Source organism: Ricinus communis, chromosome 5 (genome assembly GCF_019578655.1).
Source record: "Ricinus communis isolate WT05 ecotype wild-type chromosome 5, ASM1957865v1, whole genome shotgun sequence".
Taxonomy (NCBI): Eukaryota; Viridiplantae; Streptophyta; class Magnoliopsida; order Malpighiales; family Euphorbiaceae; genus Ricinus; species Ricinus communis.
In genome coordinates this window covers 18,561,743-18,582,273 of record NC_063260.1, presented here as the reverse complement: position 1 = coordinate 18,582,273, position 20,531 = coordinate 18,561,743, and the positions used below count along the sequence as shown (strand labels likewise).

The following is a 20,531-nucleotide window of genomic DNA, read 5'->3' as shown; positions in this document are numbered from 1 at the left end:
ATTTTTATAAAATTTTATAAATATTTCTAACTCACCTCTATGTTTATGTGGCAGTCATATTTTGTTAGTAGATACGGGTCATAAGGAATTATCCATTTATTGTCTAACGCCTAGTTTGATTTCATCACCTACAAAAGTATGATCCATTAAATTTCTTATATAAATCAAAATAGATGTATTTGAATAATTTTATATCTGAATTAGTCTTTGTGTTACGTATTTGGATAATCTTATATTTGAATTAGTCTGTGTTACATGTCGACCATTCTTAGATCTTCTATATATTGGATATCTATCATTTCCTTGAAGAGTTTTGTAGTGTAACTGTAAAGTCTTGGATTTCTGAATCAATCATGCAAGAGCACTTAGGATTTTTCTCTCCATATGGGGCATGCATCATGTGTTTTACAAACATTCCATACAGTATTTGATACTTATTAGGTAAAAAATAAATTACTAACCTTTTTTTCTTCATATTGATGATTTATGCTTCAAGAAAAATAAATTTATATCTCAAGTAAAATAAATACTACCAAAATATCTAAAAATAATCAAAATAATTTTTGTGTATTGTTAGTAGTATTTATATAAAATGGCTATATTAAAATCTTAATTCAAATATGATCCCAATCCTAATCCAATTAAACTTAAAATATATAAATTAACTAATATATAAATTAACATAATAAAAATATAATTTGCTTTAACGTAGGTATATGTATCCAATTTCTTTAACAATTCTAAATAAATTAAGTATCTAATTTGCTTTAAATATATAAATTAACACAATAAAGAAATTAACATAGGCATAGGTAACAGTTCTAAATAATTTCAACGCCAATGAATTAAAATTAAAATTTTGGAATGTACGATTTGAACTTCCGTGAGGAGAACAAGGCGTTAAGTAACGACGGAGGAGGAGCTGATAATTCGGAGTTAATTTGTAAAACCTTGTTTGCATGGAATGACGCCGTTTCTCCACATTTAGCAGCAGAGAGAGAGAATGGAGTTGTGGAGGATGCTGCTATTTTAGAGAGTTTAAAAAATGAGCTGGAAGTAATTAACAAAGATAAAAATAGAAAATTCGATTCTTTTTGTATTGTTGAGACTGCTGGTGGTGTTGCTAGTCCCGGTCCTTCTGGTACTTTACAGTGTGATTTGTATAGGTACGTGATATTTCCTTTTGCGTGTTTTAATAAGCTTGAATTGTTTTATTAATAATTTATTTTGTTTTAAAACATGTTAATAGACCTTTTCGGTTCCCTGGTGTACTTGTGGGAGATGGGAGGCTAGGTGGTGTTTCGGGAACAATTTCTGCTTATGAAAGTCTAAAACTTCGAGGTTATAATATTGTAGCTGTTGTTTTTGAAGATCATGGCCTTGTTAATGAGGTCCCACTACTCTCATATTTGCGTAATAGGTAGTAATTTTAAAGCAATTCTTTGCTCAATTGGTACTTTCTTCTATATTATAGGTCTTATTAGGAATCACTTTTATAGTGTTTGGGTAAGTCAAAGATTGCAAGAATTCAAATGAACTGAATTCTATATTTTGATGTTTGGAAATGTCTTATTTTTTAGAATACAATTCTTTCAACTCAAGAAAATAAGGCATTTTGAAAGAAATGAAATCATACAATAAACTACATCATTTTGCAAGAATTCAGTTGATTTGAATTCTTGCACATAGTCATTCCAAACTAGGTCAGTTTGCCTTTATGAGTCAAGTCTTTTTAATTCTTTTAGTGTTTTGTATTTTGCTAGGGTGCCTATGATATTACTGCCACCTGTTCCAAAAGATATGTCAAATGACCTAGTGGAATGGTTTGCGGATTCTAAAAAGATTTTTAATTCCTTGAAGGACATAATGGTATCTGATTTTTAAAAGAGAACTTAAAGATTGAATGAGATGCCGAAGAAGGCAAGAGATGTCTTATGGTGGCCATTTACTCAGCATAGACTTGTACTAGAAGAAACTATTACTGTTATTTATTCAATGTGTGGAGAGAAGTTTGCAGTATACAAGGTTAGTGTTGTAACAAACAAATGAATCACTGTTTACAAACCTGTTTTCAACTTTTATTCATGTTGACCAATTGATAAAGTGAGCTGTATATATTATTTTTTCTAAGTTTATAGACAAATTATTTATGTTTTTCATGCTTGTTGTCGATTGTGTGAGAAGTTCCAATGTAAAGCACTTATTTCTCTAACATCTCAAGCTAATTTCATTGTCTTTCAATTACAAGCTCAAAATAAGTCCATAACTGAATAGTTTGATGCATGTGCTACTTGGTGGACCCAAGGGCCTAATGCTACTCTATAGGTCCTCGTTGTTATATGTTAATGCTTCTCTATGCTCTCTGTAATGCTATCTGAAGGTCAGATAGATACTATTTTACTATCTTAGATGCTGTGCTTTATTTTCTATTTTACTATCTATTTTGTTTCAAATTTCAACGTATGGCCTTTTAATTTTTCCGTCTCCATTCATTCAATTGTTTTACTTAATCCTGCTGATGCTGGAATGTATATGGCACCATGAATGATATGAACATGAACTCTATCTGCTAAATACTAAAATCAATGCTCGAGTGTCATTTTGTGCATGCATTTGCTTAAGCTTATTATTGTAATTATTTCATTATAATACATTTTAAAATCTATGGATTTGCCAAGTCATACCTACAAATGAAAAAGGTTTACTACAAGTGTATCCTAGAATGCTGAAAATTTTCCGTGTTGTTGGGCTTTGGTACAATCCTTGTGTTCCCCTCTTCTCCAAGCATCTCTTGTTTGTTTTGCCCTTATGACAAAGTTCATGTGTTCTGCACTACAGCGATCACATCTGAATATCTTTAATGTGGTTATTTTGCTTAGGTGGCTTCAGACTGAGCTTGCCAAAGATATGGGCTATGCTGCAGTAAGATTTGGCCATGTAATGTTTCCTGAGAATGTTTATGAACCAGCTTTTGCTTGAGGGTGTCGGCAGAGGTTAGTTATCTAGTCTAACAAATATTTTGATAATTTTCTTACACATTTCTAAGTAATCTTTATCGAATTCTGCTTGATAAGCAATATCAACAATTGTAAAAAGGTGTTACACATGGTTTGATCTCTGAAATCATAATCTTCTGATGCTCCTTTTGTTTCTCTTTTACGAACTAATGTTGATAAAGAACTTATCATTCTTGCATAAACTAAATCTTTTATTACATCATGTTACATTGTCTGAGCATTTCTCTGGGGTTATGAACTAAAGAACTAAAGAACTTATGAACTATGAGTACATATTTCTTCTTTGACAGGCTGGGCTTCTAGGACATACTTTTCAGATAATGGGTCAACAGATATTGAAATTGCCTTGAAGATGGCGTTTCGTAAATATTTTGTTGATAATAGAATCCTTTTAGATTCAGCCAATAACGATACAGCTGAACAGTGCATCGATTTAAAGGTTTATTTTTGATTATGCACCTCTCATATATTGTCTCCTAAGTAGTGCTATAAATTTAGTTTCAATCTGGACTTATATCCAAATTAAAAAAAGGATAAATGAAATACCAATGCCAAATTTAAATTCTTAAAATATAGTTGTTTTTATAAATTCATGGAGTCTTTGGATAGAGAAAAATGCTCATGTCAGAGGGGAGAGGGAAATAGAATTAGAGATTAATTAGAAAAAATTGGGGGAAATTAAGGGAATTAGGGATTTTGCCCGCTCAACGTTATTAATTAACGTGGCACACGCTGAGCAGGCAAAACACCCGAAAAATTCCTACTCAGCATGCCACGTCAGCATCGGTTGTCGAAATTTGACCGTTGGTACTAAATTGAAATATTTTTACGTACGTTTGCCATCAAATCGATTCAAATTAAAGTCTTGATATCAAATTGATATATAGTGCCAAGAATTGATACCAGCTGCGCTAATTACCCGAAAAGCCACAACACAAGAAGGAAGCAAACAATAAGAGTAAAGAAAATGAATGGACCAATAAGGTAAAAGAGACCTTAAAACTCTAATTGCCTTATATATAAAGACCATGATGGATAAGGTAGAATACGAAGTTACTCATTTTAACTCTAATCTTATTATTTCTCTTTCTCTTTCTCTATCTGACTTGATAGTTGGAGTGGGTCAGTTAATCTTTCTTTGATGCTCCTATCTCATCGATCATTCTCTTGCAGGATTGAGATAGAAAAAATCTCAATCATGAATTATCAAATATAAAATCATAATGAAACATGCTGACAAATAATAAACAAAATAATATATACATATATGAGAAGACTTTATAATTTAATTTATGTGAGTAAAACAAATAATTATAAAATAATAAAAAATATATGTCGTTAATCTAATTTATAGTAGAAGTTCCACACATGGAAGATGTTAAAATATTTTTTTGAAATAATTTTTTTTTAAGTAAAAAATGCATATATAGATTAACATAAATTATAGGCTGTTTTTATAGCCTACGTATCTTTTTAGAAGAATTACAAAATCTTGGTCTTACGAATTTTTTTATTAAAATTTTTGCTTTCTTATAGTTGGCTATAGATTTTCTTTATTATTTTTCAAGAAAATAGCAAGTGATGTAAATCTCTTATTCATGAGTATTTGAGAAACTAAGTTTATTTGAACAAATCTTTGTTACATGTATTAATTTCAAAAAAAATTGTGAGTTTCTGATTTGTTGATTTATAGTAAAAAAAGAAAAAATGATTACAGCTGATATTTAAAACATGCACCTAAGGTGTTTGATGAATCTTCTGAATGAGTTTTATTTTGCTCTTAGTGACGATTTTAATGGCTGTGATGCCGATGGATTTGATATTATACTCAAAATAGTATATATATACTCTCTCTTTATATATATATGAATAAATACCAAAATATCTATATAATACTATTTTGATATGCTAGATATTTTTATATATATTGTGCATATATTATTATCTCTGTTTTTTTCTATGTTTAGAAATACATAGTGAAGAATAAGTGAGAGGAGAATAAATTTATTTAATGATCAAAGAAAGAATAAATTATACAACTAGCAAAGAAATGAAATGACATGAGACATTAATTCAAAATTTGTTGACATGAGACAAAAATACCAAAATACAAAAAAAATAATTTCTGATTTAAAAAAAAAAAAAAGAAACTGAAAGAACTCTTTTAAGATGGTGTCTTCCTTTATATTAAAAGCTAATGTATGATTTAAAAAAAATAAAAATGAAAAGGCTCTTTTACTTTAAAAGATTGATTTTTACTTTATATTAAATGCTAGACACAAATAAAAAACATTAAAAACGAAAAAAAATAACAAAAATATCAAAATGCAAAGAAATAATTTCTGATTTAAAATAAAAAGAACTAAAAAGACTTTTTTAAAGATGGTTGTTTTATTTTACATTAAAATATAATGCATGTGTTGGTTTAAATCTAATTCTGACTAAAAAAAAAAAAACTGAAATGGCTCTCTTACTTTGAATAATAGATTTTTTTACTTTGCACTAATCGCTGGATAGAAATAGGAAGCATAAAAAGCAAAAAATATATCAGAAATACCAAAATACAAAGAAATAATTTCTTATTTAAAAAAAAAAAAACTCTAGAAGGACTCTTTTAAGGTGGTTGTTTTACTTCTAATGCATTTATTCACTTAAATCTAATATCTGATTTGAAAAAAAAAAATCGAAATAGCTCTTTTACTTTGAAAGATAAATATTTAACCTTACATTAATCGCTAGATACAAATAGAAAGTATTAATCGCTAGATACAAATAGAAAGTATAAGAAATTAAAAAGTATAATAGAAATATCATAATATAAAATAAATAAAAAACTTTAAACAATTGAGTGATGCCACTTTAAACCCCTACTTATTGCCACAAATACTGTTTACCCTTAGATAGATTAGCATTAAACATTAGATCCAACTATATTACTTCAGCAAGTAGAAAGAAACCTTCTCCGCATAATGCATAAGGTGTAGACAATTTCTCAATACCTAACAACAAAATCCAAATTGACTCATAAAAAATGCAGCAGACACCAAAAGAGATCCAGTATCCTTGACAGTGATAACAATATTTCAATAGACACTTATCTTCCCACATTTCAAGAACAAATGAATTCAACTTAACACACAAAAATGTAATTAAATACTCAAAATAGTACAATATAACACTACTCAACAATCAAACTTTGCACAACCAATTATAACAATTTGTAGAACAGTATACTTATTCTGCTTTTTGTTTTTGGAAGAAGGAGGTGAAAAGAGATGTTAGGGCAGCATATTCCATCACCATTGCTCATAATGTGCAATTTAGCTTGGAACCATGGGAACTAGGAAATCAAATAAGAACCTAATCCAGGAAATTTATATTTTTTATATTAAAAAGAAAAAGAATATATAGAGAAGCTATCGCTTCCATTTCTAGCCAATTGAGGAAGTTTCAAACCAATTTACTTTTGAATAGATATGTCAAATATTTTGATATCAATTGCTGTACCATGAGAAGCAGATCTTACAACAAATTAATGGCCCAAGGTACCATCGGAATATAAGATTTCAATTTTCACTAAAAAAATGAACATGCTAATAGTAGTAAACAGAATATTACTTTGCCAATGATTTGATCTTCCCTCTTTTTTCTCCCATTTATATTGGAGACAAACCTTTCTTAGTTATTGTGAAAATCAGCAGACAATTTTTCACTTTTAGCTGAAACTTTTGGTTCTTAGAAAAGAAATCAATTAATATGGATATTAGAACTGTGGCATCTGGTGGTCAACAGTCAACTATATCATGTAGATGATGGATGACTACCCGCAAGAAAGAAACAAAAATTAAAAATATAATTTCCACATACCTCCCTAAACATTCTTCGCTCCGAAATGATATTAGGGTTTGTGCTCGGATCTTTGAACCATTTAATGGATTTGGCGGCTGCTACGTATCCCATAGCATGAGCAGAGTAGGAGTGTCCATGCAAAAGGGCATTGAGCTACAACTAGAATCAAATGAATATTTTAAGTACATTTTTTATGCTTCAGGGATGAAAAATCAATTGCACCTCCAATAAATCACGTTACATATTTGATGCAAAAAATCAACATAGTATAAGAGTATGTAAAAAGTGGATCCCGATCATGAATTTCTCTAAGAAACTAACTGAACACCGTGACATATAATAGCATATGTAATACCAAATACTAAAGATTCTCTTGCCTGGTTCTATAAGTAAAGCTCCAATATGGGCAGTTCCTTTTAGTCCTGAATATTGTGATAACAGCTGTGATATATATGATGAATATAATCCATAAAGATATGAGGAGTCCCTGTTCCTATCAAAAAGTTCATCACGCGAGCCAAACGCTGTAGAAGTTAGAAGATAGGAAACTATGTGACAATAAAGATAGTAGTCAGAGTCAAAAGAAAGAATAGAAGATTTCATGTTTACTAACTCATGACTTTATCAGTTGCAGTTTCAGAATGAATTGCATCAGGTAAGGTTAGATTCCATATGCTGTTGCACATAAAGATTGTAGGAGGATCTAGAAAAAAGCCTCTTGCAGTGTACCTGTCAAATTACAGAGGGCAAATGATTGATCAAATTAAACCACTAATGGCTTCATTATTTTTCTACTACTAAAAATTGTACGCAACTAAATTTTGCATTAATGCCAAATGCCAAATGCCAAATGCCATTCTGTATGACAAGAACATTACATTTTTAGGAATCAATAAAAATAAAACCATTTAATTTCCAAGTCAAAAAGCATGCAAGAGAGCCAACACATTGACTCGCCTATAAGAATGCGCATACCATGCTAAACTGAAGAAGCTGTAAACCCTAGACTAAAAAATTTAAAACAACAAAATTTTACATATGGACCTTATGTAAGCTGTCTGCATAATTTGCAAATCCATCTCTCAATTCTCCCCACTTCCTCTATTGCCCCGACCGTACCCTCCTCCCAACTCACCCACCCTAATTATGTTAAAGATCGTTGAAAAGTTTGTCTCACATGACGGATAAAAATTTCCAAAAGCAACAAGTTTTCCATCCTTCCACAAATTACGTTATGTAATTAGTGACATTGTGCTGCTTCACATTACTTCCCTTAGGATTTGTTACAAATTAAAATCAAAAAGAATTATTCTCATAATTACATAATTGCACTAAAGCCACATTCTCTCCCTCAATTGAGGAGACAAAAGAAGAACTCTTAATCAACATATGCATCATAATCTCTGCCACCCTTAGCAACCAGCTGATGACTGCAGTTGTTATCTGCACCACCTCCTCTCAAGTATTTATCCTTCTACGTTATTGATTCTTTGATAGTTTTGTGCAGTGCTATAACCACATCTAAATGCCTACTTGCTGAGGCAACTGAATACCTATGCCCTAACAAACTGACTGCTTGATTTCAAACTTTTACCTAATTTAACTTCAAGTAATACTTACTCTAGTTACCCCTTCGAGCAAACTAGACTGTTTCCAGTTTCGATCCAGCTAAATAAGCATGAAAATGATAACATATTTTGATCCAAAAAGAGGTTGGGGCTCTTGTAAATGTTCTAACATGCAGTCATATTGCTGCAAAAATGTACTAGTACAGATCTTATGCAACAATCATGACCGCCACAGATGTTTCAACTAGTGAATTGAATCTCTCACATTTTCTAGGATTCAACCTTAATGCTGAAATGCTAATGCTTTCAATGAGTTTGACAATTTCTAGTGGAATTAATAAATTGTGAATCTTTCACTTATCATTGCCATGTCACTTTCAACCAATATCATATCCTTTGCATTTGGAATGTACGTAATAAAGACTAAAATTAAATAAATGCAATTAATAACATTGTGCAAGAGTGGTGAGCAATTGTTGTAGAAAGTTTTTCAAATAAAACTTTAAACCATGGGGCTGCACATTAGCCAGCTCAATGCTGTACTAAGCACAAACACTTACAAGACAGTGTTACATATTCAAACTGACTTGATGTTCTGGCTTTAGTAATAAAAAATTATGCTTCTAAGACTAAAATAAGAACCCATACCATGGTTGCTGAAGGAAGCCTGTATAAGATGATGGCTCTTGTGCTTCCATAGCTCCCAATGTATCACCATGTTAAGACCCTTTAAGAGCTAATACCTGAAAGTAAACCACACCCAAGTCATAAGCAGTCAACAAAAGATGCTCCATCACGGCTACGTGAGCCTTTGCACTTTTAATCATAATACAAAGAAGAATGTGTAGAAGTCATGCAGGCAACATTCAAGCCACTTCAACAATGTGGACCTGGCGCAGCCTAGGCATTGTCCACTCCCCTGTCTAGACAAGCCAACTTTACTTCTTAGCTACTACCTAGATTAACGGGTGTTTTATTTTGTATGAAGCATTTTGATAATGAAGCAAGGACTAAATATTAGAGGGTATGGAATAAGGATATATTGGAATGTTAAAACAAGCAGATATGAGATATAGCATTTAAGTGCACATTTGAAACTTAATTAGCAAGTCTACCATTAACCTAGCTCTATAATATTCAAAAACAGGAATTTTTTGTCAAGTAGACTGCATAAGAATATTATGCAGTGTGATTATAACACTAGAAATCCTAAATAAATAAATGGTCCTATAAAAGAATTTCACTTAGTGAAAAGCTAGGATTTTTAAAAATCAAGCTATCTGCACTTATTCAATTGTCTCCACTTCTTTTAAGATTTTCGATATCATATGTGAACTTTAAGATCACTGATTGCAGTCACTCTGATTTCTCTCTTTAATTGTATGCCCTTGTTGATATGGCCTGTTCATATGGATTAATTTAATAACTTTTGAGCTAACCACGACAAAACTAAAACTATTACGAATTTCTTGGAAAGAACAAAAAATTTACTGATAAAACAGAGAATAAGTCCTTATATATAGAGTAACTAGACAACTACATAACCAAGCAGAGTAATGCGCTGCAATCAAATTGGAAAACACTAAAAGAAACTGCCTAAAAGCTCCAGATGCATAGGCCGACATAGAAGCCAAAAATACCAACTTGTCTTGCAACAAACTAAAGGACATACCTTGAATTTTGAAGACATGAGCATTTTTCTCCATCCAAGAACTCCATGAATTTATAAAAACAATTTCCTCTATATTTTAGGAATTTAAATTTGGCATTGGTATTTCATTTATCCTTTTTTTCAATTTGGATATAAGTCCAGATTGAAACTAAATTTATAGCACTACTTAGGAGACAATATGTGAGAGGTGCATAATCAAAGATAAACCTTTAAATCGATGCACTGTTCAGCTGTATTGTTATTGGCTGAATCTAAAAGGATTCTATTATCAACAAAATATTTTCGAAACACCATCTTCAGGGCAATTTCAATATCTGTTGACCCATTATCTGAGAAGTATGTCCTAGAAGCCCAGCCTATCAAAGAAGAAATATGCACTCATAGTTCATAAGTTCTTTAGTTCTTTAGTTCATAACCCCAGAAAAATGCTGAGACAATGTAACATGATGTACTAAAAGATTTAGTTTATGCAAGAATGATAAGTTCTTTATCAACATTAGTTCGTAAAAGAGAAACAAAGGAGCATCAGAAGATTATGATTTCACAGATCAAACCATGTGTAACACCTTTTTACAATTGTTGATATTGCTTATCAAGCAGAATTCGATAAGGATTACTTAGAAATGTGTAAGAAAATTATTCAAATATTTGTTGGACTAGATAAATAACCTCTGGCGACACCCTCAAGCAAAAGCTCTGCACATTCTAAAGCTAGTTCATAAACATTCTCAGGAAACATTACATGGCCAAATCTTCCTGCAGCATAGCCCATATCTCTGGCAAGCTCAGTCTGAAGCCACCTAAGCAAAATAACCACATTAAAGATATTCAGATGTGATCGTTGTAGTGCAGAACACATGAACTTTGTCATAAGGGCAAAACAAATAGAGATGCTTGGAGAAGAGGGGAACACAAGGATTGTACCAAAGCCCAACAACACGAAAAAATTTCAGCATTCTAGGATACACTTGTTATAGATAACTTCATGTGGTCTGACATTTTTCTCATTATCTTATGACATTTCCTTCGGTAGTAAACCTTTTTCATTTGTAGGTATGACATGGCAAATCCATAAATTTTAAAATGTATTGTAATGAAATAATTACAATAATAAGCTTAAGCAAATGCATGCACAAAATGACACTCGAGTAATGATTTTAGTATTTAGCAGATAGAGTTCATGTTCATATCATTCATGGTGCCATATACATTCCAGCATCAGCAGGATTAAGTAAAACAATTGAATGAATGGAGACGGAAAAATTAAAAGGCCATACGTTGAAATTTGAAACAAAATAGATAGTAAAATAGAAAATAAAGCACAGCATCTAAGATAGTAAAATAGTATCTATCTGACCTTCAGACAGCATTACAGAGAGCGTAGAGAAACATTAACATGTAACAACGAGGACCTGTAGAGTAGCATTAGGCCCTTGGGTCCACCAACTAGCACATGCATCAAACTGTTCAGTTATGGACTTATTTTGAGCCAGTAATTGAAAGACAATGAAATTAGCTTGAGATGTTAGAGAAATAAGTGCTTTACATTGGAACTTCTCACACAATCGACAACAAGCATGAAAAACATAAATAATTTGTCTATAAACCTAGACAAAATAATAAATACAGCTCACTTTATCAATTGGTCAACATGAATAAAAGTTGAAAACAGGTTTGTAAACAGTGATTCATTTGTTTGTTACAACATTAACCTTGTATACTGCAAAATTCTCTCCACACCTTGAATCAATAACAGTAATAGTTTCTTCTGGTATAAGTCTATGCTGAGTAAATGGCCACCATAAGACATCTCTTGCCTTCTTCGGCATCTCATTCAATCTTTATGTTCTCTTTTAAAAATCAGATACCATTATGTCCTTCAAGGAATTAAAAATCTTTTCAGAATCCGCAAACCATTCCACCAGGTCATTTGACATATCTTTTGGAACAGGTGGCAGTAATATCACAGGCACCCTGGCAAAATACAAAACACTAAAAGGATTAAAAAGACTTGACTCATAAAGGCAAACTGACCTAGTTTGGAATGACTATGTGCAAGAATTCAAATCAACTGAATTCTTGCAAAATGATGTAGTTTACTGTATGATTTCATTTCTTTCAAAATGCCTTATTTTCTTGAGTTGAAAGAATTGTATTCTAAAAAATAAGACATTTACAAACATGAGAATATAGAATTCAATTCATTTGAATTCTTGCAATCTTTAACTTACCCAAACATTATAAAAGTGATTCCTAATAAGACCTATAATATAGAAGAAAGTACCAATTGAGCAAAGAATTGTTTCAAAATTACTACCTATTACGCAAATATGAGAGTAGTGGGACCTCATTAACAAGCCCATGATCTTCAAAAACAACAGCAACAATATCATAACCTCGAATTTTTAGACTTTCATAAGCAGAAATTATTCCCGAAATACCACCTAGCCTCCCATCTCCCACAAGTACACCCAGGGAACCGAAAAGGCCTGTTAACATGTTTTAAAACAAAATAAATTATTAATGAAACAATTCAAGCTTATTAAAACACGCAAAAGGAAATATCACGTACCTATACAAATCACACTGTAAAGTACCAGAAGGACCGGGACTAGCAACACTACCAGCAGTCTCAACAATACAAAAAGAATCGAATTTTCTATTTTTATCTTTGTTAATTGCTTCCAGCTCATTTTTTAAAATCTCTAAAACAGCAGCATCCTCCACAACTCCATTCTCTCTCTCCGCTGCTAAATGTGTAGAAACGGCGTCATTTCATGCAAACAAGGTTTTACAAATTAACTCCGAATTATCAGCTCCTCCTCCGTCGTTACTTAACGCCTTGTTCTCCTCACGGAAGTTCAAATCGTACATTCCAAAATTTAAATTTTAATTCATTGCGTCGAAATCTAGAGAAACGTGAGATTTGGCGGCGGGAAGTGAGGATTTGAGGACGGAATTCGAGGAGAAGAGAGAGAAAGGGAGAGAAGTACGGCGGGAAGCGAGAGAGTGAAGTTTTGTGAACAGAAAATGAGAGTCAGAATCGGAGAGGAAACCGGTTTGAACCGGTTTAAGGTAGAGGAATTTACGAGTGCCGGGAGAGGAGAGGCGGAAGGAGAAGGCGAGGCCGGTGGGGATAAGAGTTTTACCGAGGGAAGTGTTGGAGCCCCAAATTAAAAAGGTTGGATAAGAGAGTGGAAACGATAATGGTGATGGATCTGAAGTTGAGGTTGTGGAGAAGAGTGTCCGGTGGTGGATGAGGAGCACTCGGCGGGAGCGACGGTGGAGGTGGCGGAGGAGGAGAGGGAGCATGGTGGTGAGACGTGGAAACCCTAGAGGTAGGTAGTAGTGAGCGAGTCTAGTGGAGAGGGAAGTTGAAGTTTGGCAGTAGGAAAATTTGAAATGGTGAAGAGTGATGGTTGTGGGACGGCAATTTCTGGTTGAAGAATTTATGACTTTTGGGTTCTCATTTGGCACGAGACACGTCATACGTGTATCACGGGTGATATTGTCTTCACCCCTTCAATCGCGGTACCATTTACTAGAATAGAAAAACAATTAATAATTTTAATACTTTAGTAGTTTTTAATTTAATCAAATAATTATTGAGATTTTATTTTAATTATGTCTTAAATTTTTTTTATTTTTTTGATATACTAACTAATTTAAAATATCTGACATCTAAATTTTATTTGTGAATAATAATTAAACACTTAAATGTAATATATAGACGTTTTAAATGAAATTACATGTCAAAAAATAATTAAATATTACTAGAAAATAAGTTAAAGATATCTATTAGATTATATCAAGTATTAAGATTTAATATGACTATATTATTAAAACTCGTATACCTAAATATGCATTTGGCTAAGAAAATTGAATATAAATCGTTCTTAAAATAAGGGTTTGGTGATCGCTCAACTATGCCTTATATATCAAAATTGTCTTTTGATTTTCAATTTGTATCGCAAAACTCTTTCAATTAATTAAGGTAATAAAAAAACTCCCTACGTCTATCAATTATTAGTAAATTAGCGAAAAACACGCGTAGTACCACGTGTTTATTTTTTAAAAATAAAAAGACATCTCATTAATTAAATATCACATCAGTTCTATTTTGTCCTCACATTATTTAAGAGAGACATTTACAATACTCTCACTTTTTCACCTTGCTCTCTCTTTTTTTATATTGTTATTCTCTATAAACCTTAGAAAGCTTTATATTAACAGCTGATTTGGTTGAGCAAAACTTTTCTACTCGAGTTACGGAGTTCCTCATGTTGAGCATCGAGTGGATTATCAATGCAGTCTGACAGCTAGAATATAGGTATTTTGGTCTGAAAAGAACCTAGCAGAAGATATTTTAGGTGTGCTGGCGGGAGCTCCAACTTCTTCATGCGACTTAACAAGACATTAAGCTCCCGTATCCATAAGTTACTCCCCAGCTTGAAACGGGATGAAGAAAATTTGAGTAGGGAGGTTCATTTGAAAATGTTGCTTGAAAGAGCAAGCATTGAGAACTTTTTGAAAATAGAATCTGAAATAAAAATATTAAGGGAAAAGGTCAAGAATTTGGATGACACTGAGAGATATTTTAAGGGTTTGAAGTAAAGGAAGAAGTTTCTTCATATTGCTTTGGCTGTCTTTGTTACTATCTTGCTCTTTTCCTTTTATACAAAAGCCTAAGTTTATGGGTCATATGTAATGTTATGTTTAATGTTTGCTTGTTAACATAAGTTTTTTCTGGTTAATATGATGAACCTGTTTTTTCATTTGGATTTGAATGTTGTGTATGGTAATATTGGTTATTTTCTATTTTGGTATATAATGAACTTGTTCTAACAAACATATTGGTGAAGACAATGAAACTGAAATAAGTAGTTTTCTACATTAATTCCAATAAAAAGAGGTTTTGTTTAAAAAATAAAATTGAGGGTTTCTTTCCTTTATACCTCTTTTAAATTAATAGTATCTGCCTAAAACCATCAATAACTAACAAAAACCAAAATTACATTGCCTTACACATAACCATATTCAAATTCAACTGTTAATATTCCTAACATTAAAGCAAATTCTACAATTTATTTAAACTCATTTTGAATCACTTGGAGTTCCTTTTCTTGCTAGGCCACTTCTCTTCCCTTTAGTTTTGCCCTCTTGTCCCCTGTTTCCTGTTTCCTTTTGTATTTTGATGTTGATATCAAATTTTTTGCTTCATTGTGTTTGGTTTGCTGCAAGAACTTCATTTGCACTTGACTTTTAATGGTCAGAGAATTCATCATCTATCCAACCTGAACCCTAATAAAATTGGCATCAAGCATCCATTGAGTCACACATAAACTTTATACTATTAAATTAACCCAATAATAAATTAAAGCATATTTTCAGGTAGGTAAATACTATCTTATATATGCATAATAGTCCTAAAATTTCAAATAAGCTGCTTATTGTCCATCATTAATCATAAATTGCACCGGCTTAAACATCCCAATTCTTCTTACCAAGTAATACAAGAGTTAAATTGGATTGAATTCCTTTAAGATTATGTGAGGTATGTTTACTTATAGAAAACTATATCAATTTTTTTAAAAAGATTTCCAAATAAAAACCCAATATAGAACTTTGTGTTTTTTTGTGTTCTTTTCTTAAATAAAAATAGAAAACAGTTTTTTATGTTTTTAAATTTTGAAAAATAAGTTTAACATGTTTTCTATGTTTATATATATATATATATATATATATATATATATATATATATGAAATCACTTGTTTTTAAATAAAAATAAGGAGTTTTCATTCCATGTATTCCAAATTTACTTTTTATACTTAAAATATTATCCAAATATAAAATAAAAAGTTTATTATATATTTTATAAATTATCTATGAGAATGAAAAGTTTTCATTTTCCTTAAAAGTTAAAAAATAAAAATAGAAAAAATTTTCTACAAGTAAACAGACTCGTAACTTTTGGCAAAGTTTTATATCTATTATATTTTATAACATATATAAAAGTGCAAAGGGAAGAACGAGTGACAGAGTAAATTGCTAAAAGGGCATAGTATTTTTAATTAATTTATTTAGAATATTGTTTAGAATATGTTAAAAGAAATTGGATAACTAATTTATTTAGAATTGTTAACCTATACCTACACTAAAGCAAATTGTACCTACGTAAATTGGACTCCTAGTTTATTCAGAATTGTCAAAGAAATTGAAAATTATTTAGAATTGTTACTTATGCCTATGTTAATTTCTTTATTGTGCTAATTTATATATTTAAAGCAAATTAGATACTTAATTTATTTAGAATTATTAAAGAAATTGGATACATATACCTACGTTAAAGAAAATTATATTTTTATTATGTTAATTTATATATTAGTTAATTTATATATTTTAAGTTTAATTGGATTAGGATTGGAATCATATTTGAATTAAGATTTTAATATAGCCATTTTATATAAATACTACTAACAATACACAAAAATTATTTTGATTATTTTTAGATATTTTGGTAGTATTTACTTTACTTGAGATATAAATTTTTTTCTTGAAGCATAAATCATCAATATGAAGAAAAAAGGTTAGTAATTTATTTTTTCCCTAATAAGTATCAAATACTGTATGGAATACTTGTAAAACACATGATGCATGCCCCATGTGGAGAGAAAAATCCTAAGTGCTCTTGCATGATTGATTCATAAATCCAAGACTTTACAATTACACTACAAAAACTCTCCAAGGAAATGATAGATATCCAATATATAGTAGATCTAAGAATGGACGACAGGTAACACAAAGACTAATTCAAATATAAGATTATCCAAATACGTAACATAAAGACTAATTCAAATATAAAATTATTCAAATACATCTATTATTTTTTTATCTATTTTTATTGGTATGACTTATAAAAGTGGATCTTCCTAGGATAAAAGTTATTAGTAGATTGACATTGCCCTTGTACGGAATTGATTAAGAATATTTCATTTTTGATAATTAAATAGATCGTACAAGTTATAGATATATAAATATTTTAAAATAAAAATAAAAATAAAAATATTGGTATAAAAAATTAAAATATTAATTTCAGTTAGATAAAAATTTTAAAAATTTAATATCAAGGAAATAATTTATTCAAAATTTGGCATCTAAATCTAATGTAGAGAAAATCCATACAAATCATGAAAGTCAAAAGAAGCTTTATTTTTTCCATAAAATAATATTAAAAAAAAAAGACATTTCTGATTAAGGATATCCTTATGATCGCAAGACAACAATTCCTATGCGTTATTTTTCTAGGTTAAGAATATCCTTATGGATTGTACCTTAGGCCTCTGGTTTCTTTATGGATAAGGAGAGCTGTAGTTGAATTCAGATGTGATAGGGACTAGGAAGGGTGATAGGCTACTCCCCTTCTTATGGCCTATGCCCAATGAACTTAGAAAAATGGAAGTTCACTAAAGTGGTGCAATCTACAAAATTATAATTATTTACAGAGTAGGATTTAAATTACCTGCAAAAGCATGAATACAGGTTTCCCATTTATCGAATGTGAGGAATTTTAAGCTAGCCATTCACAATAGGAGACTTCCAAAATAACCAAAAGTATTATAAGGGATTAAAGAAGATTTCCATAGGTCTTTACACACTATTTAGATAAGTGCTTGATTTGAATACTGAGTAATTTATTTTATATTAAACTAAGCACTAGATATTAGAAGAAATGCTATTAAAACAATTGATACCAGTGCTTATGATGATGACTTACAATATAATTATGGCTTACTTAAAAGAATTTGGTTGGTAAATTTTTACCTTTTTAGGAGGGTGAGTGGGAAAGTAATAACCGAGGTATTTCCAGTAAGAACGTTTCTATTGTTTGATTATAGAATCATGGTTTTATTGGAATATCTAATTCTCTGGCACTCTGATGGCCACAGATAGCCCGTCTGGCCACACCTATGTGTATTTTAGTATGCATTCTGTCATTGAGTAATTATACAAGCTAAGGCCCTGTGATTATGCTGTTTATTAGGAGTAGAATTACCGAACACAAATATCAGTAGTGCCTGGAGGTATTTTTATGGCATATGGATGGGTCTCTTTCATGTAATTATTGGATTTTTTAGCTATTGGTTGTTTGATTCTATGACAATATGGATAATAAGCTCATTATGTTTATGCAGTTTTAACTCGTCATTCTTTAAATGTTCGTGAAGCTAGTGAATGACAAAATGGAGTCTTTTTATTTGTGATCAGTCATTAATAACATAGGATATGTTTCCCTTTTGATTATTCTGACTAGTAATAATAGAGGAAAGAGAGTTCAGAACAAGTCTTATAGTTTTGAATTTTTTTAAAAAACACGACTATGTATTGAACATTTTGCATTTTTCCAATTTTTCTGATGATTAATTGTTAATGAATGTACGATAATATTTCTATTAGCTTTGGATATTTATTATATGAAAAAAATAAATTATATCTAAAATATTAATTGAACACCTTCGAAGACAGTTACTTTTCCTCTAAATGGTAAAAATGTGGACAATTGCCTGCAAAATATTAAAATATTATCATCACTTTTGACTATAATCATTCTCAATAATTGTCAATGAAATTGTTTTAATTATTATAAAAGTAAAAAAATATGAGACAAAATATAATAAGAGCCAAAGAATGAAGAGAATAAATATATGATTAATAAAAAAATGATTATTTAATTAATAAGATAATTAATTCCTATGAGAATAGAAAAATTAGAAATAAAATTACAATAAAGAGTTTGAAAATGAAGAGGAATATAGAAAGTTGTGCTTTTAAATGGCACTAAATAGGATATTAAATGTTAATAATCCTCATAAAAATAGAAACATCTTAGAAAGAATATAACAAAAAACTTTAAAAGGAGAACGAATATAAAAAAATTGTGCCTTCAAATGGTACTAAATAGGCTATTAAATTCAATTACTCTTATGAGTATAAATGTGATGATTAAAAAGAAAAAAAAAATCATAAGTTAATAATATAATTATTTCATTATGAAAATAAAAAAAACTAAAAGATTTAACAAAAAGTTAAATTATGAGAAGAATTTGAAAAAAGGATTATAAGATAATTGTAATTTATAATTAAGTGGTTTTATGTTGTAATCCAATACTTAAAAAATTATCTAATATGGAAGTTATAAAAAAGAATTTAAAAAAGTATAGGAATATGAAATAATTAAATATCATAAATTAAAGTGTTAAAGTTATAATATAATAATTTATAAAATAGTAAAAAAATATTAAAATAGATTAACTATCTAAAAATTATAAAAAAAGAAATAGCTTAGAAGTCATATAATATATTATGTAGAAAAAAATAATATTACATTTATATATGTATATGTATATGTATATGTATGTATGTATATATGTATAAAAGCACAAGTTGTACTCCACCAACAATCAAGTACATGTACTATATGTAAAATAGTAGGAAGAAGTTTAAAGTTGTTAAATTACACAGTTATCTAAAATTAGTTGAGCATTGACGTGATCAATTGCAGGCAATAGGTAAGCTAGAGTTATTCCTCGTCATGTTTGAGCAATCAATAAAGTCGCGGCCATTATTTACCAATGAGCTTATATTGGTGTAAGTTGAATAAATCATATCTTTATTATTTCTTCTAAAATATAATATGAAATAAAGATAGATATGAAAAAGATATTTCAACAAATAATATTTTCATACAAAATTTCACAAATTTTAGTATATTGGGCTAAGAAGAAAGAAGAATAAGAGTGGAATAAAAAAAAAATTAATAATATCAACAACTAAATCCATATCAATAAAATAAAAATAGAAGAACAAAGAAATAAAGAAAACAAAAAATATAGTGAGAGTGAAGATTTGACAAGAAAAAGAAAGAGAGTAACGTTAGTGATTTATGGAGAAAAAAAAATTAATAGTTATTATCAAATTCTTAAAACAATAATTTAGTGGTATAGAAAGTTGAACTCTAACAATGTAGAGAATAGTGTCAAACGTCATATAACATGCCAAATAAGAAAAAAAAACATGTGTTAAGAAATTATTTTCATATATAGATGAATGTGTTCTTTCACTTGTTAAGAAATATAATTTCAGATCAAATATAAGGTTAATAAACAAATGAAACCCAAAAATAGAGGAAAAGAAACAGAAGAGCATAAAATAACAAATGTATGTATTAGAACTCTGAAAGAAAATGAGAAGGAAATGAAATATCCAATACAAATTCGTCTTCACGAAGCCTCTCTTTGAATTATCAAACATTGCATTAACGAACAAAGAAAATGGAAATTTTGTTTTATGCTTGTCGCTTCTTTTTCTTCTTCAATCAGTAATATAAAGAGAATAAAAAAGAAAGAAATAATGGAGGAGCACAAGCG

General features: G+C 30.0%; 2 pseudogenes; one reads left to right on the top strand and one right to left on the bottom strand.

Moving 5' to 3' along the window:
• The first annotated feature begins 858 nt into the window (after positions 1-858).
• On the top strand, positions 859-3,675 carry LOC107260745 (annotated as a pseudogene).
• A 2,801-nt stretch (positions 3,676-6,476) lies between these two features.
• Positions 6,477-13,608, bottom strand: LOC8286627 (annotated as a pseudogene).
• Positions 13,609-20,531: the final 6,923 nt, after the last annotated feature.